Raw genomic sequence first — 24,316 nt, 5'->3', positions numbered from 1 at the left:
CAAAGTCCCTGTAGGAATCTGTTCATTGTAATAGGACTAAAATGCAAAACATTCCTTGAAAAATTGCTGCTCCTGCCTCCCTTTTCCATAATGATCAGTCAGTCAATAATTTTAGTACATTACCAGCCCCTCTCAAAATTCTGCATTTCTGAGACTATGGAAAGAAATGGCCACTAAATGGTGCAGGCATATAAGCCCACCAGTGGCAGATTCTGCAGAACCAATAGGAAGAGCACAACATATTTGTGACTCCAATGCTAACCCAGCCTTTGAGTGGCCCCTCACCTGCCCCTGAGCTCTCCAGCTGCAAAGCTCAAGAGCTCTACAATCCACTCCTTGGGAGCCATGCAGAGTCAGGTCCCTCCACACTTGAAGTTCATACTCTAAAAAGTCATCTGTGCTTACTGAGAGAGGGTGGAACATGTGGCAGCTTTGACATCAGGAAGGGATTGAACAGAATGGGACCACATGGGATGAGGGCACTGACATTATACAATTCCAGGGTTATCATCTGCATTGGGGGGCATTTACATAGAGGACAACATGAATGGTGCCCCCGCAGTTACATCACACAACCCTGCACAGGACCCTTACCTGAGACTGGACCCACTGGACCACTTACCAGGACGGGAAGATTCCAGAATGAAAATTTCCAAGGCTTCTGAGGCCCAAATTTCAAATTGTATTTTTTTTAAGTTGAGAAAAATGAATCCCATGCATGACTTCCCAGTGGCCTTCAAGTCTGTGAAGTAACTAAACTAAGCGAGCTCTCACTCTTCATTGCCATAGAGGGCCACACAATAGAGATTAGAGATAGAGAAGAATAGGTCACTGCCTTGGGATTCTAACCAATTAAATGGATTTTTTATTTTAAATCCATAGATTTTAATATGTTTTTTCTGCAAATGAAAAGTGTGGCCTCTGAAATAAAAGATACCTGGCTTCATCACTTTCTAGCAATATGACCTCTTAATCCTCTGTTTTCTCATCTGAAAAATGGAAATAAAAGTAGTGCAGGCAACATAAGCCCTTAATACAATGTAAAACTATTAAACAATAAATGGCATATGGCAAACATTCAACAGATGCTATATACTATTAGTAGATGCATAAATTCCAAAATACCAAAAAAAAACCACTTGAGTCACATATATTGAAATTAATTGCTGAATGAAGTTTACGAAGTTTTAGGATCTCCCTTTTCTGGAATTATTTAAATAAAAGATTGTGTTCTACACTAACGATTTGTCCAATAAATTTTTTTTAACACCATAAGCCAGAAACTAGAAAATCTTGGGGCTTCAAAGATGAAAGAAATATGCTCCTTTCCCTTAAGAACTTCACAACTGCCTGAATCGCTGAGCCTAAGGGCAGAAGAATCAGTAAATATTGTTCAAGATCTCATCTAGGCCCCCAGTGATTCTAGAACTAGACACTGCTTTCTTCCATCTACCTCAGTCTCTCACAAACAGTAACTCACAGAATGACTCGAAAACAGAGATGAAACCAGTAACAAGATTTACATGTTATCACAGGCTTCTCCAGGTATTTTCTCCCCTTGACCCTCGCTGGTATTTACTAGCTGATAGAATGTTCCTCATACTCCCGGAACAGAACTGCTTGTACTTCAAGGGGGCCTGGGCCTCCTCAGTTTCCCTTCATTCATATTTCCCCGGCCACCACCCTCATCATCTTGGTCTGGCCCCCATCTTATGTCCAGCTGCGCTCCAGCTCCATTTCTAACCTACCACGTCCCAAATGATCATATTTGATCACTCCTTCCTAGAAATTCTATAGGTTCCTGAGTGTTAAATCTCAGAGGCCATGAATGGCATTTGATAGTAGACAAAACTAACTCAAGAAATAAGACTTAACCAGCATAAGGCATGCAAAGAACACATTAGTCCTATTTGCCTTATCTCAAAGATGATGCCCAATCAAGACATTTTAAAACTTCTAAGAGCATAAATAATTGTCCCACATGGTTCAGGATTTTCTCTTTTCGTGTAAATGGGGTCCCTAACTTTCATGGCTCTTTCCTCCAGCTAATAAGATAAAGCTTTATGGTGTGCCAGTTGGCCCATCGATCACGGGGAGATGGAATTACAACAAAGACTCTCGTAGGGAAGGCATTTAATGGCATAGAAGCATGCCAAGGCTTTGCTTTTAGCTGCTTGGTCGCTGGGTGTTTCTTCTCATACGGTCTGAGGACCATGAGACCACAGATAGATGACGGCGGACATAATTTAGTCTATTAAAAGCCCAAAAATCATTCAGCTGTTTCTGAAGGGATTCCAAGAAAAAGCGACCTCAAATGTCACCGAGGAAGCTGGGAGGGCTAGGCCCAATTCCAGGGTCTGGTCCCTACCATTTTGCATGCCGCTGATAAGGGAACAAGATCCACATCTCAGGACCTCCAGCTGTAAAACACTCCCGATCGTGTGCATGTTGTGGAAACCAATCAGAGCTGTGGTGGAGAACATCAGCCCAGTCTCCAGCGGACACATTACCAGCAGCACCAAAATCCAAAAGGGAGAGGAACTGAATACTGTGAGTAAACCTGGTCCAGAAAAGCCAAAGGAAGGGCAAAGTCGGGAAAGTAATTATGTGTTTAGTAGCATGTGGTTTCATGCTTGTAAATTAGGCCACAAAGTTAAACTTTACTTAGGAGCAGTAAAAGTTATTCCACCACAAAGAACTATCCAAATAGAAGACACATTATCCCCAGACCTGATTCTATCACAAGATACTAATTATGTTTCTACCCTTGGGGAGGTCTCCATGGAGAAGACCAGGCAAATTTCCTTGATGCCAAACTGTTAGGTAATTTTCAAAGTCAGTAGGCAGATGTCTCTCCCTTCTGACAAAAACGACTGTGTCCCAAGGACGTTAAAACCATCAGTCATTTCAGTGGGAAAGATTTTTCTCTAAAACAAAACAGATGTTTGACAAATATAACCATGCTTCAAAATACTAATAGTCATTCAAACAGAACCAATTCCTCTGCATTCATGCAGTCTTAAAATACCAAAGTCTGGAATATCCCACAGGCCAGTGAGCAAATGCCTCATTGCTCTTTCAGGTCATTCAACAGTGATGCAGGGAAAAACAGGATGGAAAACATATACATCCTGCCACCACCACCAAGATAAAACAGTTTATCACCTGTTTGGATACCATTGTATTGCTGCCTATCTCAACTGTGTGTTAGCCCTTTTACTTAATTACATTGTACCAAGCTTCATGTTGCCATGTCCTCCTGCTTTGTTGTCATCTGCTCTTGATGTCCCTTCCTAAGGGTCAACTCAGCGTGTGCCAAACTGAATTCATCCTCTTGCCCTTGAAACATGCTGTTCTTCCTTATTCCCTATTTCCATCAAAGGCCCCGCCCATCTCCCCAGTCATTTGCCTCTACTTCCATATTTATGTTTACAATATTTCCCTTCCCTCTTTTCCCACTCTTCCCTCCCCATTCAAGGTACTCAGTGTCCCTGATGTGGATTATTTCAAAAGCTTTCTAAGTTGCCCACCCTCTTCCAGTCTCTGCACCCCCGTCATATGCACTGTGGCCTGGTTAATCTTTCTGAGGCACTGGTTTGTCATGTCACATTCCTGCTCAAGAGTTTTTGATGGCTTTCCAGCCATTTGCAGAGAATAAAGTCCGCATCTGAGCTTGAGTCAAGATGCCCCCATGTTCTAACCTTGATTCAATACATCTTCCCAACTTCATTTCCTATAGCTCACTTTTATACACCCCACTTTCCAGCCAAACAGTTTTTCCCTGTCCACTCCCCACTATTCATTTAACACATACCTCTAGTTATGTTGTTTCTTTCCCCCAAAATTTCCTTCTGACCACAAATCTACATGTACCTACTATATCCCCTTCAAGGGCCAATCCAAAAGCTACCTTCTCCACAAGACTTCTCTGCTGACAAGGTTTTATCTCCCTCCTCCGACCTTCATAACACTTGCACTTCCTCATAGGACACTTGTCAGTTGCTTTCTTGAATTTTTTATGTACATAACTTGTCTCTTCTACTAGATCTCAAGCTTTTATGGATGAAGAAGCATATTTAAGTTCCATACATAATGCCTTTCACATAGTAGATGCTCTATGAATATTTTTGACTGAATAAACAAATAAATTATAAATTGAGATTAAAGACCATGTATTAGAACATGGCCAGAAAAGGCCTAGAAGGAGTAAAAGTCAAGATGTCTTTTGTTAGGAGCAGCCACAAGGAATAATTAAAGAAGAGCAGAAGTTGGAGCCATTAATGGATGATCACTCACTAGCTCTAGTGACTTTGGGAAGTGATTTAAGCTTGCTAAGCCTCGGTTTTTTATCTGTACCACTTACTTTAGAGTTGTGGTAAGGGTTATAAGAAAAACATCTAGGCCAGATTTTGATACATAGTCAGTACTCGATCAATGTTAGTTGCTGTTGGTATTCATCACTTACTTGCTGCCTGTTTCCTCTCTTCTCCTTAAGTCAGCTCCAATCTGGTCAATGCCAACATGGCTTTGGAGTAGAATTGGCTGGTCCTAGGCTTTCAGAGTGGGAAGACCTACTCCCATCAAAAGAGGACCAGATAATTTTCCATCTATGGGAAGCTGAGCCAAATTTGTGTTCAGCCTGAACTAGACCCAGCATAAAGTAATTTGTTCCATTTGCTATATTCATTTACTGATGCCACCTCCTAACTGTATAAAGACAATTTATTGATGTTGTCCACTAAAAATCTTAGAACATGGAAAGATAGCCCATCGTATATTGTCCAAATATTTGGAACATGTTGGTCACTAATAATATTGCTTTCCACCTGCCATAAAATGGACTGTCAGGTCTTTTTTGAAATATTTTTGTACTTTTGAAATTTTTCCTTGGAAAATATTTTTCAGTGGCTTCTTTTCCTACTGGTTTCAGCCTTCAGCCCCTTCTGAGTCATTGAAAAGTGAACAGCCTCCCTTGTGGATTGTCTAGTACAGTAGTTCTTCACATATTCTCTCTTTTTTTTCTTTTTGTAAAGGGAATCTCATTATACAAAAGAGACAGAAATGCAGGGCTGCTCTTGGCAAGCTGTGGGGGTGGCAGAGTGGGAATTGAAACAAGCCCAAGGGAGGGATCCTTCTTCCCAGAGCCGTCTAGAAGCTTAAGGGTCTCGAGTAGCCTCCAAGGACTCAAATCAAACAGCATTGGTCTAGGGCAAGCATTAGAGCTGCTAGAAGCCAGAGAAAACTGAAATCCTTCCTCTCCCCTTCACAAGAAGAGAGCCAACATGATAGATTGCCCAAAAACTCATAGTGGAAAGAGGGCAAAAGCAGAGAAGAATTCCTGCCTCTGGAGTCCAGACCAACGTGCTTTTCACTGTTTCAAGCTGCCACGTGATGAAAATAAAATCTCCTAGGAAAGGACTGTGCTGTCATATAGCACACATCATATACACTCTAAGCCTTGCTACCATGAGAGCACCAGGCCGTGTGCAAAAGCAGATGTATTCAAAAACACACACTTTGCTCCGAGTATCTGAGACTGAGTCTGAGTCATGACGTTTGTCTTCCAGATCTTATATTCTCCCATCCCTCTTACTTACTCTTTTGTGATACCTATTGGTATGGCAGGAGAGAAGGGGAAGAGGCATGAGGGGAAGGGGGAAATACAATGTCAACCACTTGATGTCTTCTCCAAGACATCAGCTTACTAGAGGCACATTATCCTTCTGGATGTATGTAAAGTTGACTTCAACCCTCATTTCCTAGGATGCAGTAGAAAACCTGGCATTCTCCCCAATAACCTCGGGTCACCTCAAGCTCCAGGTCTCTGCTTCTGCTCAATTCTTTCATTCTGTAATGGGTTTTGCTGGACATCTCCCTGGTTTCTTTACACCCTGCCTCTCCGCTGGATGTAGGCTGTATACCTAGTAGACTGCACTGAAGATTTCTAGAAAAGGAGAGAGGATGGGGGTAAAGATAAGGTGCTGTGCTTAACTGCACAGAAAGCAATTTAAACACAAGAAATAAGACATTCCTATTAAAAGTCCCTCAACTGTTTCTCCCTCCTGGGAAATTGTACTCACTTTTTTCCACTCAGGGGTCAGTTCCTTGCCATGCTGTCAGAGCCCTCTTGCTCTTCTTGTTAACTTCCTCCTTGTTCCTCCCTAGCATGACCCCCACAAATAACCCCAAACCCCTCCTTCATTCCTTAATGCAAGATAATTTAGCTATCTCTTAATCTTACTACTTCCCCATCCTATCCATATCCTAAGGCAATGGTTTTCAAAATTTTTGAGTAAAATCCCCGGTAAAAAATATATTTTATATTGTGAACACATACATATACACACACATGCACACACACACAGGATACATATATACATATACCAAAAATTATATAGATGTGTGTGTGTGTGTGTATATATATATATATATATATATGTATATATATGCCAGAACAAAAGTTTCATGAACCAATAGTTACCTTTACTACTACGTACTGTGATATTTTCTATTCTATTCTCCCCTATTTCCTTTTTTAAAAAAATACCGGTCCTAATCCTTTGTAATTGATTCCATGACTCAATCAGGTATAACCACCGTTGTAGTAAGCTCAGGCTGCCATAATAAAATACCATAGTCTGGCTGGCTTAAACAACAGGAATTAATTTTTCACAGTTCTAGAATGTATGAAGTCTAAGATCAAGGTGCTGACCAGTTCAGTTTCCAGGTGAGGGCTCTCTTCCTGGCTTGCAGATAACTACCTTCTTGCTGTGTCCTTACATGGCAAAGAAAGAGAGAGCTCTAATTTCTCTTCTTCTTCTTATACGGACACTAATCCCATCCTGGGGGCTTCACTCTCATGACCTCATCTAAATCTAAATACCTCCCAAAGGCCTCACCTCCAAATACCATCACATTGGAGTTAGGGCTTTAACATATGATGGGACACAAACATTTAGTACATAACACCTATAGTTTGAAAAACACTCCCGTAAAGTCTATCCTTCCAGGGCCCAAACAGTCCATCAAAGGGTTTTGCTGAGCCTTCCGGTCCGAAAAAAATTACATCACAAAACTTGACATATAGTCCCAAAGTAAGTAATAGAGTATGAAAATAAAAATGGATAGGCTATGGAATGAAAAATGGCTAGATTTAGATCCTGGCTTCAGCTCAGTTCTTAACTTCTCAAAGCTTCAGTTTTCTTATCTTTCAAGTATGCTACTGCAATGATAGCTAATTCACAAGAATATTGCGAGGTTCAAGCGAAATAAAATAAGCATGTTACCTAAAATACATAGCACAATATTTCCCTACAAAGTAAGTACCTAACAAATGGTAGTCATTATTATTGTTATTTATTATGGAAAAATGCAAATTATATTTGGAGTCTCTGCTTATTGAAACCATCTGTGTCATTGGTTGCCTTTATCAGCCTGCGCAATTAAAATTTGTCTCCTGTCTATGGTCTGAACCTCTCTGGCAAGGTAGTTCCACAGTGTATATTACCAAAGGAGAAGAGAATAGTTAAATGAGAGAAGGAATTCATCAGATTTTTTATTTATTTCCAAAACCATCACAACATTTCCTTGCCTAGTCAGAACCAGAATTTGGAATCCAAGAAAATTTGGAACTGAAATGCAACCTATTAGAAAGTCAACAGAAAACAGTTTAAATAAGCTCCACGGCCTCTCATTTGGTTTCGCTCCCCATCACCTCCTAGAATTTTTCACCCTTTGTAAAGAGACAAAAGAATGGGGTAAAATCTACTTCCATGACTGCATCACTAAGTGATGTATTGTGGCTCACAGGGGCTGTGGGTCAGCTATATTGAAGCCAAGAACCCAAGAGCTTGTAAGAAGAGACTCTGAATCTCCTACATTGGGGTAATCTAGAGCGGGGCAGGCAATCCTGAGGAGACCCCAGTTTCTAATATGCCACTCTGATAATCAGGGCCTATGGCTTTCCCATAATTGAAGTGGGAACCTAGCATTGGCCAGCAACTGAGAATCTTGGAGAAGAACCCATCCTAATGCTGGCATCAATAGCATCATCTTCCTCAGCAGCACACTTGAGGACTCACTTGCCAGTTTTCAGGGGCTCATTCATGTCTATCATTTCCTTTGAGAAACCTGGAGGAAGCCTCACTTCCTGCTGTGTGTGCATCAGAAACAAAAGTGGTACGTTTGTTTTGCTTTCAGCTACAGAACCTATGATCTAATAGCCCTGTGAAAAAGAATGTCAATAAAATGAGTTTATCTTATTTGTCCTGATCATAAAGCTCCTTGGAGATGCCCCTGTCACCAACCCTCTCCCCACAGAGAAGAGGTAACCACTTCTCATTAGGTGAACCATCCATCCGAGGCTACTTAAGCCAGACTCCCCAAGTTAACCCACCTGCTACTTGAAACTTAACCTAATGCAACATTAAAATGACTCATTGAGGATACTGACCTCTAAGGATGCAAGCCAAGCCATGCATCCTTGTCCTGTTGGAACCCGCAATCATTGATCTAAATTCAGAATTCTAACCAAACCTGGGACAGCCATGCTCTGTGGTCAGCCTGGAACTTCAGCTCTCTCACACTGATCCCATGCCAGGGAGAGCTCTCTCCTGACTTTGTAGCCCCTATACCTATCACAGTGCCCAACACATGGTACATTGTCAATAAGTGTTGGTTGGACTGACTTGTGGAAGCCAATATAATCCAAACAGAGCAAGTTGAGGCATTTCAATTCAGTGCCTTAACTTCCCACACTGAATTTTTTTATTAAAATTTTAAATCAAAAGCAGGCGTATACATCACTCGAAATTCTCTGATAACACTGCATCCTCCAAACCACCTAGCTCTCCCTGACTTTTATGAGCATAAATCAGAATCGGTGGTATTTGAATGGGGTTTTTGAAGGGTCTAATCTTATCTCATGACCATATTAAATCTGCATTTATTAAAAGTATGTCACTTTACAGGCCATTTCGGCCTCAGTCCAGCTTGTAGGAGGATGTAAGAATGAGTTTATGATTAAAACTCTTTTGGAAAACATGAACAAATGATAACCAGTTGTGATACTTTTCCACATTTTTACAAAATTTAAAAATATGTTCAGATATCCAAAACTGATCCCACAATTTGATTTATTCACAAGTCCCCTGAAGTGCTTAATAAGTACAATATGGTACAATGAAAATCATGCTTATTACTGCTATTGGGTTGGTAATTCTCCAAGATGAAATCATACTTTTCAGGTTATAAATATACATTTTATTGTTGATTTTATGCTGCATTTTGAAATACTGCTTCTCTGCTTTCATATTTTCGGGGCCTTACAAGGGCATCATAAATCAGTCCCAAACTGGAGGAATGCTAATTGATATCAGGTGATTTCAAAATGAAGGCTAGGTTAAATTTGCTGTGTGTTTCACGAATTTCAATTCTTGTGGAAATCTTTCAAAACCAAGACATGAATGCAATCCATCTTCCATGATTAATTAAATAAATGTAAGCACAGTCAATATTTTAAGTATCTAAAAGGGGGCTTAAAGGAGGTGTGTGCAACTCAGTTCAGATGCCAAAATATAGAAGAGAGAGAACATACACGATGCATTGTCACAGGATCCAATGCTCTCTTAGTAAAAAAAGAGGATCTATTACCCACAACTTGATCTGAGTGATTTTTCTAACCCTCCTTCTGTCCCTTTCTCTGCTCTTCTCATCTTACAATCTATGTTACATCCGTATTACACAGAATTCCAGGCGTAGATCAACAGGTGTTACTAAAAGAGCAAGGTTGCCATTTCTCAAAGCTTGCTAGAACAGAAACAATGATACCCTTCATATTTTTCTTACTAATGGGAAATAGCCTATGAACCAGCGTAAATACTGGCACATCAACCTATGATCCCCACCAGATAAGCTACTCAAGATAGAAAAGTTAAACTTTTGAGTAGTTGTATATTAATCTCCTTCAAAAAAAAAAATACTATAGCAGCATTTTCCAAAATGTGTTATTACATGGAAGAACACACAAAAATGCTAATAGCTGGGGATTTCTGTGTGTGCATTTCAAGTCTATAAGCTCATGAATATTAATTTTTTAAATGACTGAAATAAAAATATTGAGTAAATGATTATCTAGTCTAGATAATACATAGACAAAGGCAAAAATATAGAGTGAGGTGACATGAAAATCAGTGAATTTTGAGTCATATGTATTAAAACATACTTCAGAAAAATCCTGTGTTTAAATCATATAAGACTAGAAGTAAAGATCTTAGTGATCAGTGATGCTCAACTGCCTCATTTTTAAAATGTGAAAACTGGGGCTGGCCTGGTCGCATAGTGGTTGGGTTCACGTGCTCCGCTTTGGCAGCCTGGGGTTTGCAGGTTCACATCCTGAGCACAGTCACACACACCACTCATCAAGCCATGCTGTGGCAGCGTTTCATATACAAAACAGAGGAAGATTGGCATGAATGTTAGCTAAGGGACAATCTTCCTCAAGCAAAAAGGGAAAGATTGGCAACAGATGTTAGCTCAGGGCCAATCTTCCTCACACACAAAAAAAGTGAAAACTAAGACCTGGAAAATTAAATAATAGTTGAAAGTTACAAGCTGTAATTAGTAGCAAAGACAGGACACGAAGTGAGATTTCCTGCTCCTAGGCTAGCTCTCGATTTGTATGACGACAGTAAGGACAATGACTGGGTCATCTGTAATCTCTACCTTTCCGGAAAGTAACAAGGACAAGAACTGATATAAGACACTGTTGCTCACCCTGGTCAGCTCACACGTCACTTGGGACACTTCTCAATCACACTAACAAAAGTTCTGCTGAAGGGGACAGTGACGTTTTCTCTTTTATTTATTTATTTTTTTGATCTTTTACAGATAACCGAGAGAAACCAACATCCTAAAAAGAGATTATAAGTCATGGATCGTAAAGACATCTCCTGATAGTTTTTCTTTGATGACTGCCTTGGGGATTTACTCTGACACAATCAGAGCATCATGCAGTGAACACGAGAACCCCATCCTACTTCCCGTCTCTTCTTTCTTCCTCCTATCTCCTATGGTATCATGCAAGAGTGAGCAAGAGGATCAGAAAGGCACATGTAATGGTTGGCTCACTCTTACAGATACTGAGATCAAAGTGTGTATATGTGTGTGTGTGTGTACATGCACAACCTGATTTTCCACAGGGCTGGGTTCCCCCCTGGTATGGGTGCTCCCAGTGTGTGTAACATGCGGTAGGTGATACTCCAACACACTCCTTTTCTAGGTATGTTTTCTTTGATCACCACGAGAATAGAACAGAAGTCCAGTTCTTCCTAGTAAAAGTTACAACAGCTTGACTTCCAACAAGATAAGGAAGAGTGAATTGCCATATTTGCTATTCCTTAGGGGAGAAAGAGGTCAGCTTTCAATATCCAGAGGATGGGGCAAAGGAAGCAAATAATTAAATGCTCACTGTGAACCAGGCCTTGAGACATGTCTCATCACTGCTCACCTTGACCTTGAGAGGGAGAAGGTATCATCCCCATGTTATAAATTAAAGAAATGGGGATTTGAGAGACTAAAGAACTTGCCCAAAATCACCCCGGTCCATCTGACTCCAAAGCCCGTTATCTTAGACCAATTTCATCTTATATTAAAGGAAATTAGATCCAAAGAGATGAGGTAATGTCTTGGGTCACAGGCCAAGTGGTGGCAGAGATGAGATCAGAATCATGGACTGTAGTCCAGTACTTTCTCTACAACTTTTAGAGAATTCTATAATTTGCAAACTCAGAATTAATGACAAAATAAAGCAAAACAAAGAAGTTAGTACAAGACTGTTAGAAACTCCAAAATAGCAAAATAAAACCAAACACTATTACCAATGTTAGCATAGGGGTGTGCATGTGTGTGTATGTGTGTGTGTGTGGTGTGTGTGTTGTTATAGTTGCATATATCTATGTCAACTACATGTGTGGCAGGGAAGAATATTAAACATTAATGAATTGTGCTTCTATTTACATTTCCATTACCAAAAGCTAATTGCTTGGCAGAGAAAAGATTTTTTTTCCTTAAGAAAATTTCTCTCTGTACTACATTAGTAAATAAAAGGATGCACTGTAGCTGGCATTCTCGAATGAACTTAAGATTGATGAAATTCAAACATTCTGTGTAAAGCAAACAATTTTTGTAGTCAAAAAACTACAGCACTATATAGATTATATGCCATCCCTGAAGAGTAAACATCTAGGTGTACTACCGGATATTTCACTTTTAACAGAATTTCTTTAGTATCAAGTCTACATATCATCTTTGTGTTAATTTTCTCTGTATTATAACCTTATCTTTCTATCTTATGGATTTATTAGTTTTATATTAAAATACACCACAATCTCTGCCACACCTTAAATGAGAAGACAGAAACTCCAGAAAAGAATATTCTCATATTCTGGTAAGGATAAAACTAACAGCCATAAGAATTAACATTAAAAACTCAACGGCATTACCAATTTGTCACTCATGTCATAATCTAATAGGAGTCTCTGAGACAGAGGGTCTCTGCTCCATGGAGTCATTTAGGAACCTAGGATTTTTCCACCCCATGGCTGAACCAACTTCTAGGGATTTAGGGTCCCCTACTGAATCCTCGGGATCAAGATGGCAGACAAAGGGAGAGTGACAGAGCATAGAGATCGGGTAGAAGGTTTCAGGGGCCAAGGATGGAAGTGTGTCCATATACCATTGACCACAACCTAGTTCCACGGATCCACCTACCTGAGGAGAAGGCCAGAAAATGCAGTTTTTCTGTATACTGAGAAAGTAGAAAAACATGGGGTTTAGTGCATACATAGCAGTCCTAAATAATTAAGTCTTGATTATGGAAAAATTACACGTAAAAATTAAGCCATAGTTTATTTGTAGAAGGCAGACAATAAAGCAGAATGAAGTAGCTTAAACTAGTTCTGAATTTTAATTTAATTTTTTTTTGTAAGCTAGCTCACATCATTTGTGGAAGGAGATGGAGTGTACATGTGGGTTGACACGTGAGCATGCTATACAAAATATCAGACAAAATCTAAACCTACATCTTCATGGCCACCATTCTTCCTCCTACGATACATAGCCTCTTCCTTCTCCCCATTGGTTTCCTCTCCAGATCACACTTTGTCCTTTGGTGTGAATCTTCCTGCACCAAGCACGTTCTACCTATAATCCCATTCCTTAAGATGGTCTTGACACTACCCCTACCTATATCTCTTCATTAGAGAAGATGCCCCCAAAAAGGGGCATCTCTGTGAAACAAGAGAATACTCCCTACACCAGCTACAACTGAATGGACCACAGATGGATGCCTAACCTCCACTGGGCCAAGCAGAGTCATTGTTCCAGGAATTTGAAGTGAGCCTAAAGTCTATAGTTTTGGGGACAGGGTTAGACACGAAAGGTCAAATTGCCTGCCTGCCACAATACCATCCTCAAGTCAAGTACAATCCAAAGTTATGGGAGAGGAGTAACTAAGAGCCTTGCAGAGGAAGATACTGCAGAGAGGAGAATGGAGCAGACATCCAGAAAGGTAGACATGAAAGGACAAACACTCCAAAAAGAGAGCAATGAAGACAGGAACTGCCTGAGACGATGAAGCCCCACTGTACCTCCTGCCATTTGATTCCATGTGCATCCCCTACATCCTTATAAGCAATCTCCCTTTCTCATGCTAATTCAAATGGGCTCATCTTTCTTACAACTAAATGACTCCTTCCTTAGAGGGATATTATCTCCATTCTTCCACTCTATCCTGTCTTCCTCCATTTACCTAGCTAAACCAAACTACCCCCGGAAACATTTCCCCTTAGCTTCAGACTTAATAAATGCAGTGCTCAGGGGACCAAGGTTTACAGACAATGTAAAAGACCTATGAAATGAAAATAGACAAGCAGAGGGAGGAATTAGTACAAGAAAGTCATTCAAGCAAAAGGGAAGCAGAGAAATGAGGGAGGGAGAAGGAGATAATATCAATATTCCATTTGCTTCTATAATCCATCCATGCCTTCTTCTCAACATACTAAATTCTTCTCCTCCTGAGGTCTTTACATTTTACTTCCTCTGCATGGAACACATCTCACCCCCAAAATCTCCCCACATCTCATTCCTCTTCATTCAAGTCTCTGATCAAATATTACCTCTCAAAGAGGACTCCTTTGTCCACACTATCCAACATTCCCTGCCCAACCTTGTCACTCTCTAGCATATTGCCCTGGCCCTTACCATCTGAACTTACGTTGTTTCTTTTGTATATCTTTGTTTCTTTATATACTTATCTCCCAGCAGAATGGAACCTCCAATGGGGACGATAAGCTTCCTTGACTTGTCACTACCGTATTCCCAGCTACACTCAGAGCATCAGGTATAGGCCCTCTAAGAAATATTTTTGTTGAATGAATAAGTGAAATACTTCAAGTCCAGTAGACTCAGACCAGTGTCCATTCATTGAGATCTGGACACAGAGACAGACACGCAGAGAGGTTCGCTTAGATAAGATAAGAGCAGACAGCTCCTCTCTCTTGTCAGTGGAGTGTCCGTGATACAAAATACAACAAAAATGAAATGAAAACTAAAGAGGAAATGGTGACACAACTTACATCACAAATACTAGGGTTGTCGGATATAATTCAAGGAAAGGATATGCTCACCCCACACCTTAAACAGCTGCATGTTGTTAGTAAACCCAGAGGTACGCCAACTAAATAAAGCCAGGCGGAGCTAAGACATTTGGGAACACAAAATTTTAATGAAATGTCACTATTGGCCTATATAAAGGGAATCCACAGCCAACCGCTTCCTTAACTGTTGACAAAACAACATGGCTTTGGAAATAGTCTCTTTCCAAACCATCCCTTCCTGCTCCCATCTTTACGTTTATTCCTCTAAGGATGAGAAAAATATGTCCTCAAAGGATGGAGACGGACATTGTGGGATTTACTGAGAAGGAAAATTTTGGAGGAACAAAGCTCTTGAAGACCAGGACTGAAATTACTCACACTCACATCCTGTGTACCTCGTGTAGAGCCTGGCATGGAGCAGACAATCAATGTTTAATCAATAAATGACTAATAATAATATCATGTAATCCTAGAGCTTGAAAGCTGGGAGGGCACCTAAAAAATCATCTCAATTTACAGAAGATGGGACTGAAGCTCAAAGGAAATAAATGACTATTCCAAGCTTGCCCTGACTCCCAGATCAGGATTCAACAAGCTCCTCTTCTTTACAGCATCTCTGTGTATTCACGTACTGCACTCTAGACTACAAACCCTCTCTCACACATGTGAGGATCACATTCGACCCTCACAGCCCCACTCTGAGACAATGGGGCGGCATGGTTATTATCCTTATTTTGCACTATGAATAAAAAGACCCAAAGAGGTAAAGACCCTTGCTCACATTTATACAATTCATTAATGATATGTGCCAGGACTAGACCTGGAATTGCTAACTCCGGTCCAGGGCTCCTAATAAACCACTGAAATCCATGGAAGAGGAAGGCTTTGAGCTAAATGTGGAGGATAGCTAGTGTTTTTGTTTGCTAGGGCTGCCATAAGAAAGTATCACTAACTGAGGGGCCCAACCATGGAAATTTATTGTCTCACAGTTCTAGAGGCTGGAAGTCTGAGATCAAGGTGTCAGCAGGGTTGGTTACTTCTGAGGGCCGTGAGAGAAGGATCTGTTCCGGAACTCTCTCTTTCCCCTGTAGATGTTTATCTTCTCCCTGTGTCTCTTCACATTGTCTTCTGTCTATATTGTCTGTCTCTAGGTCTGAATTTCCCCTTAAGCACACCATTCACATTGGATTAGCAGCCACCCTACTCCAATGTGACCTCATCTTAACTAATTACATCTACAACAATCCTATTTACAAATAAGGTCACATTGTGAGGTACAAGGGTTAGGATTTCAACATATGAATTATGGGGAGGGGGACACAATTCAACCCATAACAGCTAGAAAGGGGTATAAGAGTGGGGAGACAGATTTTCAGGTGAATTGATCAATGAATGAATTGAATCAGCAGAGATACAGGCAGAAATAAGGTTGGTGTGGCAGGGCCAACAGTCACTGTAGGAAGCAGTGAGAAGGGGAGAGTGACCAGGTTGAATGGCCTTGCTTGGGATGGAAAGACCCTCCAGGAATCACTCCCCGTGAAGAGAGTGGCAGATACCCAAGGATTTTGGAAGCGGAATATGCTTAGGCTTTCTGCTTAGACTAATATCCTCATTCTCCCACTCTGTTACTTCAAACAGCAAATTAATCACTTCAAATAAAGAGTGAATGTTTCTATTTAAAAAGTATTCAAAAGCATCCATAAACACCATCAAGAATAGATCAAATGAGAGAATCTTCCTCAAAGGAGGAGGAAGGAAAGGGAAGTTATTATAGTAAATAGAGAAAATGTTCTTGGTGCCCCACATTACATCCTCTTGGCCCACCTCTGATTCCAGCTCCACTATGGTGAACTCATGATAATAGTGTCCCACTTCAAGTGTGTGTAGGTGCATCTCTCTGCCTCGAAGGCTGCTGTTGATGTGGGGGACTGGAGACAGTGGATAAATGCCCCAGACTGTGTCCTTGGGGTGGACAATTCTGGGAGGCATTCTGTATCTTAAAAGGGATTACAGCAAAATTAACTCCCCCACCATTGCCTATAGCAGAAGTCTTAATAATTCTCCCTAAAGTTTTTCTTTTCCTCCTTTCCTGTCCCGTTGTCACCTCTCCCTCACTCCTGCTTCTTGGGATCACCTCCAAAATATACGACCTGCATCCAAGTCCTTACCTCAGGCTCTGCTCTGGGGAAAATCTAAACTAAAACAGTAAAGAATGAAATTGAGTTCAGCTCTAGGGAACTCAGCATTTAAAAGTTACCTCCTGTGACTACGTGCTTGCTCCCAGGGGACTGAATTCGGTAAGTGCTTTGGGTGTCTGCTGTGTGCGAGGACTTGCTGGGTGCTGAGAATAGAAAGTGGAGAGAGACATGACCTCTGCCCTCAGGAAGTTTAAAACCTGCTGGAAAAAAATTTATGGTTTGGAATATTCTCTAACTCTTGCCGAAACACAAAGATCCATCTTCATTTGATATTTTTGATCCACAGGCCCCCAATAATTGCCAAAAAAAATCCGCTTCCTCTCTTGCTTCAGAACATCTCATTCAGTTTACAACCCAGGTTCCCATGGCTCCAATTTACATGTGATTCACATAACATCTGTTTAATTTTAAAGTTTATATGGCAGCTTTTCGAAATCCCAGGGACTTTTTCAACTTTTTCCCTCTTCCCTCAAACACTGAGAGGATGGAGAAAATTAATTTCCTGTGTAAAAACGAGAGATGACAGAAGGTCTAAGGTTAAATCTATTTACAAAAAAAAAAAAAAATCATTACCAATGTTTAGAAAAGTCTGTTTCTATTTGAAAAATTCAGTGATCTACCTGGCTTCTAGTGTCTCACAGCATTTTATTAGGAAAGAGTTTTGACCTATAAACAGCCATGAGGAGGAGAACAGTTCATATTTGTTTTTCCCCAAAGTGTAGTGAACTGTTGGCTAATAGGCCAATCAATTTGTTTCACTGAACAGCCACCCTGGAAAGTTCCCCATTTTCCCTTCCTCTGGGGTTGTCTGAGAATATCACACCCCAGAACCTCAGGTTGGCCCCGGCTGCCCCTGCTCTCCCAGGATTTTTCTCTTTTAGTGCTGATGGCATGAACGGTTCTGGGCTTCACTCGTTGTCTGGTGTGGAGCAAGCCAAGCTTGGCTCACCCAAGCGCACATTCCAGACACAGCGCATCTCATGGAGGGAGGAGAGAATCCTCTCCACAGTCAGACAACAACTGAGATCGCTTTCCTCCCTCCCTGTTTCCATGTAGATGGCAACTCCATTCTTTCTCATTCCTGTCCGAAAAGGTCCTTCTAGATTGAGATCTTCCTCTGAGTTTAGGGGGCTCTTCTCAGTGCATGAACACATTCTGCTGCTCCAGCACCATCACAGGGTTTCAGGAAACATCATGAGTCCTCTAAGGCCATGTCTCTTGTAGGCCCTGCTCAGCCACACAGGATCATTCTGCTGCTCTCACTCCTATAAGCTGAGGCCTCTCTGCATGGACCCACCACCTGGTCATTTCTGCTTTGAGCTCTTGTCATCTACTGCAGAAAGGAAGCCCAAGTCTCTTAGGCTCTCAGATCACCCAAACATGTCAGGGATTGTGCTTTGGGTTGAATTGTGTCCCCCCCCCCCCCAAAATTCATATGTTGAAAATTTAACCCCTAGTACCTCAGAATGTGACCTTATTTGTAAACAGGGTTGTTGCAGATGTAATTAGTTAAGATGAGGTCGTACCAGAGTTGAGTGGGTCCCTAAACTGAGATGAAGGTGTCCTTATAAAAGGGGGAAACTTGGACATAGAGACACAAACACAAGGAGGATGCCATGTAAAGATGACACATCTACAAGCCAAGGAAGTTCAAGGATTGCCAGCCAACCACCAGAAGCTAGGCATGCAGCATGGAACAGATTCTCTCACAGCCCTCAGAAGAAACCAATCCTGCCAACACTTTGATCTTGGACTTCCAGCCTCCAGAACTGTCAGACAATAAATTTCTGCTGTTTAAGTAATCCAGTTTGTGGTACTTTGTTATGGCAGCTGTAGCAAACCAATGTAGATTCTATTATTGCTACCATGATATTCCTTCCCTAAGGCAATCAATACTTCCAGTCCACTTGGCTGAACCGGAAAAGGGTCAAGGGGACAAGATGCAGTGGGGAAAATATCAAAAATATTATCTTGCTACCATTTCATATAATGTAACAAAGAGTTGTATAAAAAGGATTATTTTGGAATTCAATCAGGAAAATGTTAGCACTTTAGGATGCTATCAGCATTTTCCAAGCTTGGTAACATGACTTCTGGGTTCTTTTAATACCCAAGATAATATTCTTACAAAATTATTAATTTGGAGTTTGCTTGGTGGAGATAGTGGGAAAGACTCCTGTGAAGTCCCAATGCTAGTTCCAACATTTGCTAACTGGAGTGACCTTGGGCAACTCACAAAATTCCTCTCAATACGTTTTCTCATTTGTGAAATGAGAATAATGATATCTCCTTGCAGGGTCATTCAGGGAGTGATAAGACAATTTATATGAAGCACCATGCCTAGTACTCAAACGTTTGTTCTCTTCCTTTTGTCACACCCCTTACATTTGTTGTACAACCATCTGGAAATGGATAAGGGAGGGAAGAGAGGTTGCAGCCTCAAGGAAACAGTAGCTCTTTCATTTCAATGAGAAACTATGTTTGTGTCCCGTCATCTGATGTCATACATACCATCTATAAGAATAAGGGCCTTCTCAAACCCCCACCTTCTTGAAACTAAACAGTTGATTCAAATGAATTATCATCATCATAAAGTTCCTCTTTACACTGAAAAAGGGTAAAAAGAAGCTCTTTTAATAAAATGAAAACTATGAAATAAGATTCATAAGGTCAAAGTCATTTAAATATTATTTCCAGCAGGAGAACAAGATCACCTCTTTGATTCTAGAAACATATTTCTGAATTTGCTTCATCTATGAAAGCAAAGAGAAGAAATTGCCTGGAAAAATAAATATAGCTACCACCTTCGAAACCACAGCAAAGAGCCCCCATCATTTAAGGTGGTCCTCAAACCAATCCAGTTGCTACCTTCACGTGAGCAGAACCATTGCTCTCCCTTCAATTAAAGATGGACATTCATAGAATATCTTCTGGGAGGTTCCAAGGCTCATTGGCTTGGCCTAAGAATCTACTCTGGCAGCTCAACCTTTGGGTCTCAAACACATCTGATCAGCACTGAGAGGCTTAAGGAACATGCTCAAAGTAAACAAATTCAAATGGTTTATCCTTCCAGAAGTTAACTCAGTAGATATAGGGATGTATACATGCATGTATGTGTACATGAACGTTCATATATGTGGATGTGTATATGCATGTATATACACAGATATGTACACACACTCACACGCGGACCAAAGCTATAAAATTACTCTAAAAAATTATTCTATCAACCAACTTTTTTCACTTAAAATATACATGCATATCTTTCCATACCAAAACACATAGATCATTCCCAAATGATCTCTTTTTTTTTTTAGGAAGATTAACCCTGAGCTAACATCCACCACCAATCCTCCTCTTTTTGCTGAGGAAGACTGGCCCTGAGCTAATATCCATGCCCATCTTCCTCTACTTTATATGTGGGACACCTGCCATGGCATGGCTTGAGCAGCAGTGCCTAGATCCACACCCAGGATCCAAACTAGCAAACCCCAGTCCCCCGAAGTGGAATGTGCAAACTTAACTGCTGTGCCACCGGGCCAGCCCCACTAACTCATTATTTTTAACAGCGATGTAGTATTTCACTGTATGGATGTATTTTCACTTATTTATCAATTCCATTTTAATAAATGTCTAAGTTGTTTCCAGTTTTTTGCTATCACAGAGTTGCATATATGCTTGATACTTGTACAAATACAACCAACGGATACAGTAGAATTGCTGGTTCAAAGGGAAATGTATTTTATATTTTGATAGAATCAAAGTTATCTTTAAAAAAAAGAGTCCACTCATTTCCAATCCCACCAGCAATATATAAGAAGATGTACTGGGGATGGGCACAGGTGATTTTTTTTTTTTTAATACGGATGCCCAGGCCCCATACTCTCAGAAATTCTGATGCAGGATGTAGGAGGTGGGGCCTGAATTATCTGTATTTTGCTTTAGTGTCTGAGGAAATAGAATGATCAGCCAGGATTAGGAACCTCTGAGGTAAACCACCTACCCTTGCAGAAGGTACCCATTAGCTACGTATCAGTTATTCATCTTTTTGAAAATTACTCACACATGTGGCTCTGACCTGTGTGAGGAAAAGTAGCATTTGAAAACCTGCTAGAATTAGTGCCAGAGAGACAAGCCCTGTCTGCTAATCCTATTTCTCTATATATAACTGTAACATTTCCTAGTTTGTATTGCTGGCATTTGGTTTAAAGCTAAAAAACAACATTTTGTTTTCTTCTGATACTTTCTTTAGGGATGGGGAAGGAGATAACATATCCTTGCTATTCTTCGGCAGTTCTGCGTGTGAGCTGATGAATCCTTAGTGCTTTGAAAAAGTTTCATGAACTTGGTGGGAGCCTTTGGCCAGTGAAGAGTGAAAACCAAAGGCATTCGCTGCTTGGGCTGGACCCCTCACCTTGCTGGAGAAGAAATCTGCCCTGGGCCTTGCAGCTAACCCCAGGGAGGAAGAGAAGAGTAGGGAGGGGCGTGACCTCTCACTCAGGAGAATGCGTTGATGCACACAGATACTTTTGATGTTCATTATCTAAGACACGTTTCCGCATCTGCCTAGAAAAATGCTAATGAATACTCTTAAGTTTAAAGAGCTAAAAGACCCTCTATAAACTTCCTCAAAGGGCTAACCCAGCCGTTCCCAACCCTGGATGCACATTAGACCCACTTACGGCCCCACCCTCAGAGACTCTGATTCAGTTGGTCCGGGGTGGAGCCCAGGTATTGGCACTTTCTAAATGACTGCATAGAATTCAGTGAGCAGCCAAGACTGAGAACCACTGTGATAACCCCTCGTTCATGGCACAAACCTGGCATGCCTCCAATTCCTGCTTTGTAACACTCTGGTCTGAATTAGGTTACCTATGAGAGAGGAGGGTAGGAATGGAAAAAGAAGTTAAATGAAACCTGAAAAGATTTCCTGGGCAACACTTCCTGTTTCTCTCCCCTCAGTTCCTCAGCTTCAAATTATGTCTCTATGTGGTCCCATGCCAAGCTCAAAGAAAAGAGTTTTGGGGCAGAGTGACTTTTAGGTGGAGGAGTGGGAAACTCAAAGTGCCCCCAGGGGCAAGGTGGGCAACACAGGCAGGGAGGCAGCCGTGTAGGACTGTGGCAAAGACTAGCCCACAGGCCACTAGCTGGTTCTAAGCAAATACCGAAATGTAATTATTCAACCCCAATGGCCCTAGACAAATTAATTTTCTAAAGATGCCAAAAATACAATTTTATCTGAAATACCACAAATTTTAGAGGTTGGAGACTGGTTTTTTTTCTTTTTTAAAATTCTGAATAGGCTAAATAAAACATGGGACAAATAAGGCCCAAAGCCTACTAGCTTGCAACCCATGATTTCAAGGAACTCACCATTTTTCATGGTTCAAATCTGGAAACATCAATCCTCGGAGTGAAGGCAGTAAAATACAGCTGGAACCCAAACAGTGATAGGTTTGGTTACCTGATTAAAGGGCAGACCTGAGTCTCTTAACCAGATGATGTTCATAAAACCGTGGGTAGATGGTGCAGAGCTTGCATGTAAGAGTTAACCCAGATGGACTGGGTGGAGCAGGCTAAAGATGCGTCTTTCCTGGAAATCATTTCCCTTTCATTCTACCCTCCCTCCACCCCCCCACCCCCGCTCATAAAAGTCCAGGTGCACCTTCTACTTTGTTACATGTCAAAGAAGAGACCCTTTCCAAGCGATCTTCATTCCTTTGGTCACCATCTGTGCCCCCAAACCCTGCTTCTAACAGGTATGCAGTTGTCAACACCATCAAGACAGAAGCATTTTCCATAATAAGTGCAGACTGTTCTGCTGAATCTTCTTCCATGAGATTAGATAGATAGGATTTTGCCCTCCGGAGAATGTACAGTTAAGGCAGACCAGCACTGACAAACCTAAAGGGTATAGGACAAACGGACTATAGCATTAATTAACTGAGTAAAGAAAATGTAACACTAGATAAAACTAAGTTAAAGAACTGGGATGGCTGTAGACAGGAGAGGGTTCAGAAAGCCATCCTGTGGCCAGTGAGGGACAGAGGAAACCTTCTACTTCTTCTATTTCCCTTCTCTCAGCTACGAAAGGGAGATTTCAGAGCTCTGCACTGTCTGTTTTCCACGCTTGTTTTGAGTATCAAGTCGTAACAATGTATGTGAAATTGGCTTGAAAACTGGGAATTCTATACACATGTAAGGGATTACAAGGTTCTGGTTGGGTAGCAAAACAAGATTGTGGGAGATGTGCTCAGAAGGTTCCTTTCCCCAAAAACAACAACCATATGAGCCCTGGTTGGGTAGCAAAACATTCTCAGCCTTACTGTAGCTATCTCAAGACCCAAGAACTATGGCACCATCAACATAAATCTGAGTTTCTTTACCACAACAGCCACATGATTATCATGAGATGGATTCAATGCAACAATCAATGAGTATACACCTACCCCGTGCCTGGTGCAGCTTTGTATTAGGCACTGTGAAGGATTCAAAATTATTCCCTCCTCTCAAAATGGTCAGAAAGTCTAAGTTCATCTATGTTAGAAACGTCAGGGAGCTACTCACTGAGAAAAAAAATAGACCCAGGAGGATGAAAGAAAGGGGTCTGAGAACCGGGTGCCAGCCTGTGGCTCATACGGAGTTTTGAGAGAGGAGCAGAGTTACTGTGATGCTGTGATGAGGAGGAAACATTTTGTTTGTCATACCATGTCATGTCCTTTGGTATTTGTAGAAAGGTTATACTAAAGATCTAATGGATGTTCAACTAATTGTGGATGTTGAAGTTGTTTTCTGAATATGACACTACTGAGACTGGTCAGAAGCAGGATCAATTTATTGTGAGTTACAAGCAGAAAAGTTACATCAAACACAGAGCTTTATTTATATGTTAAAGTGACAAAATATGTTCTTCTATCAGTAAAGGTTATAGGTGATTTGAACAGTGAGAGACCAATGTGGTCAGAGCACCAAGGTAAACCATTAAAGTAGATGGACCCAAGAAGGGCTCTGATGGTGGAAAGGATTTTACTAGGCAGAGAGGAAGGGGCAGGATTGTCAAGATGTGAAAAAAGAACATAAGTGAGGACATTCCTCCTTCGAAAGCCACCATGGCTATGAAAGCCCAAGACTTTCCCAAATGCAAGCGCCTGCATAGCCATTGTTATTTTGATCCACACAAAACCACATATCCATGCAACACTACCCCACTTTACAAATCGGAAAACTGAGTGTTAGTACCCATTTTACATATTAGAAAACTGAGTTTTAGTTCCAAAGCTTGCTCAGTGGCCAGAGCCAGTAAGTAGAAGCAGGTCAATGACTTATAGCCAGGGGTCTTTCCACCACACTTGGCCCTAAAGAAGAGCTAGGATCTGCTGAGCCCCTCACGTACCCCAGCACTGAGCTCTGTGACTTCCAAAGCTTGTCCTTGAGTGAGGTGCGTCAGCAAGCAGTTTTGGAGGA

This window comes from Equus quagga, chromosome 6 (genome assembly GCF_021613505.1).
Source record: "Equus quagga isolate Etosha38 chromosome 6, UCLA_HA_Equagga_1.0, whole genome shotgun sequence".
NCBI classification, from domain to species: domain Eukaryota; kingdom Metazoa; phylum Chordata; class Mammalia; order Perissodactyla; family Equidae; genus Equus; species Equus quagga.
This window is presented reverse-complemented; position numbering follows the sequence as displayed.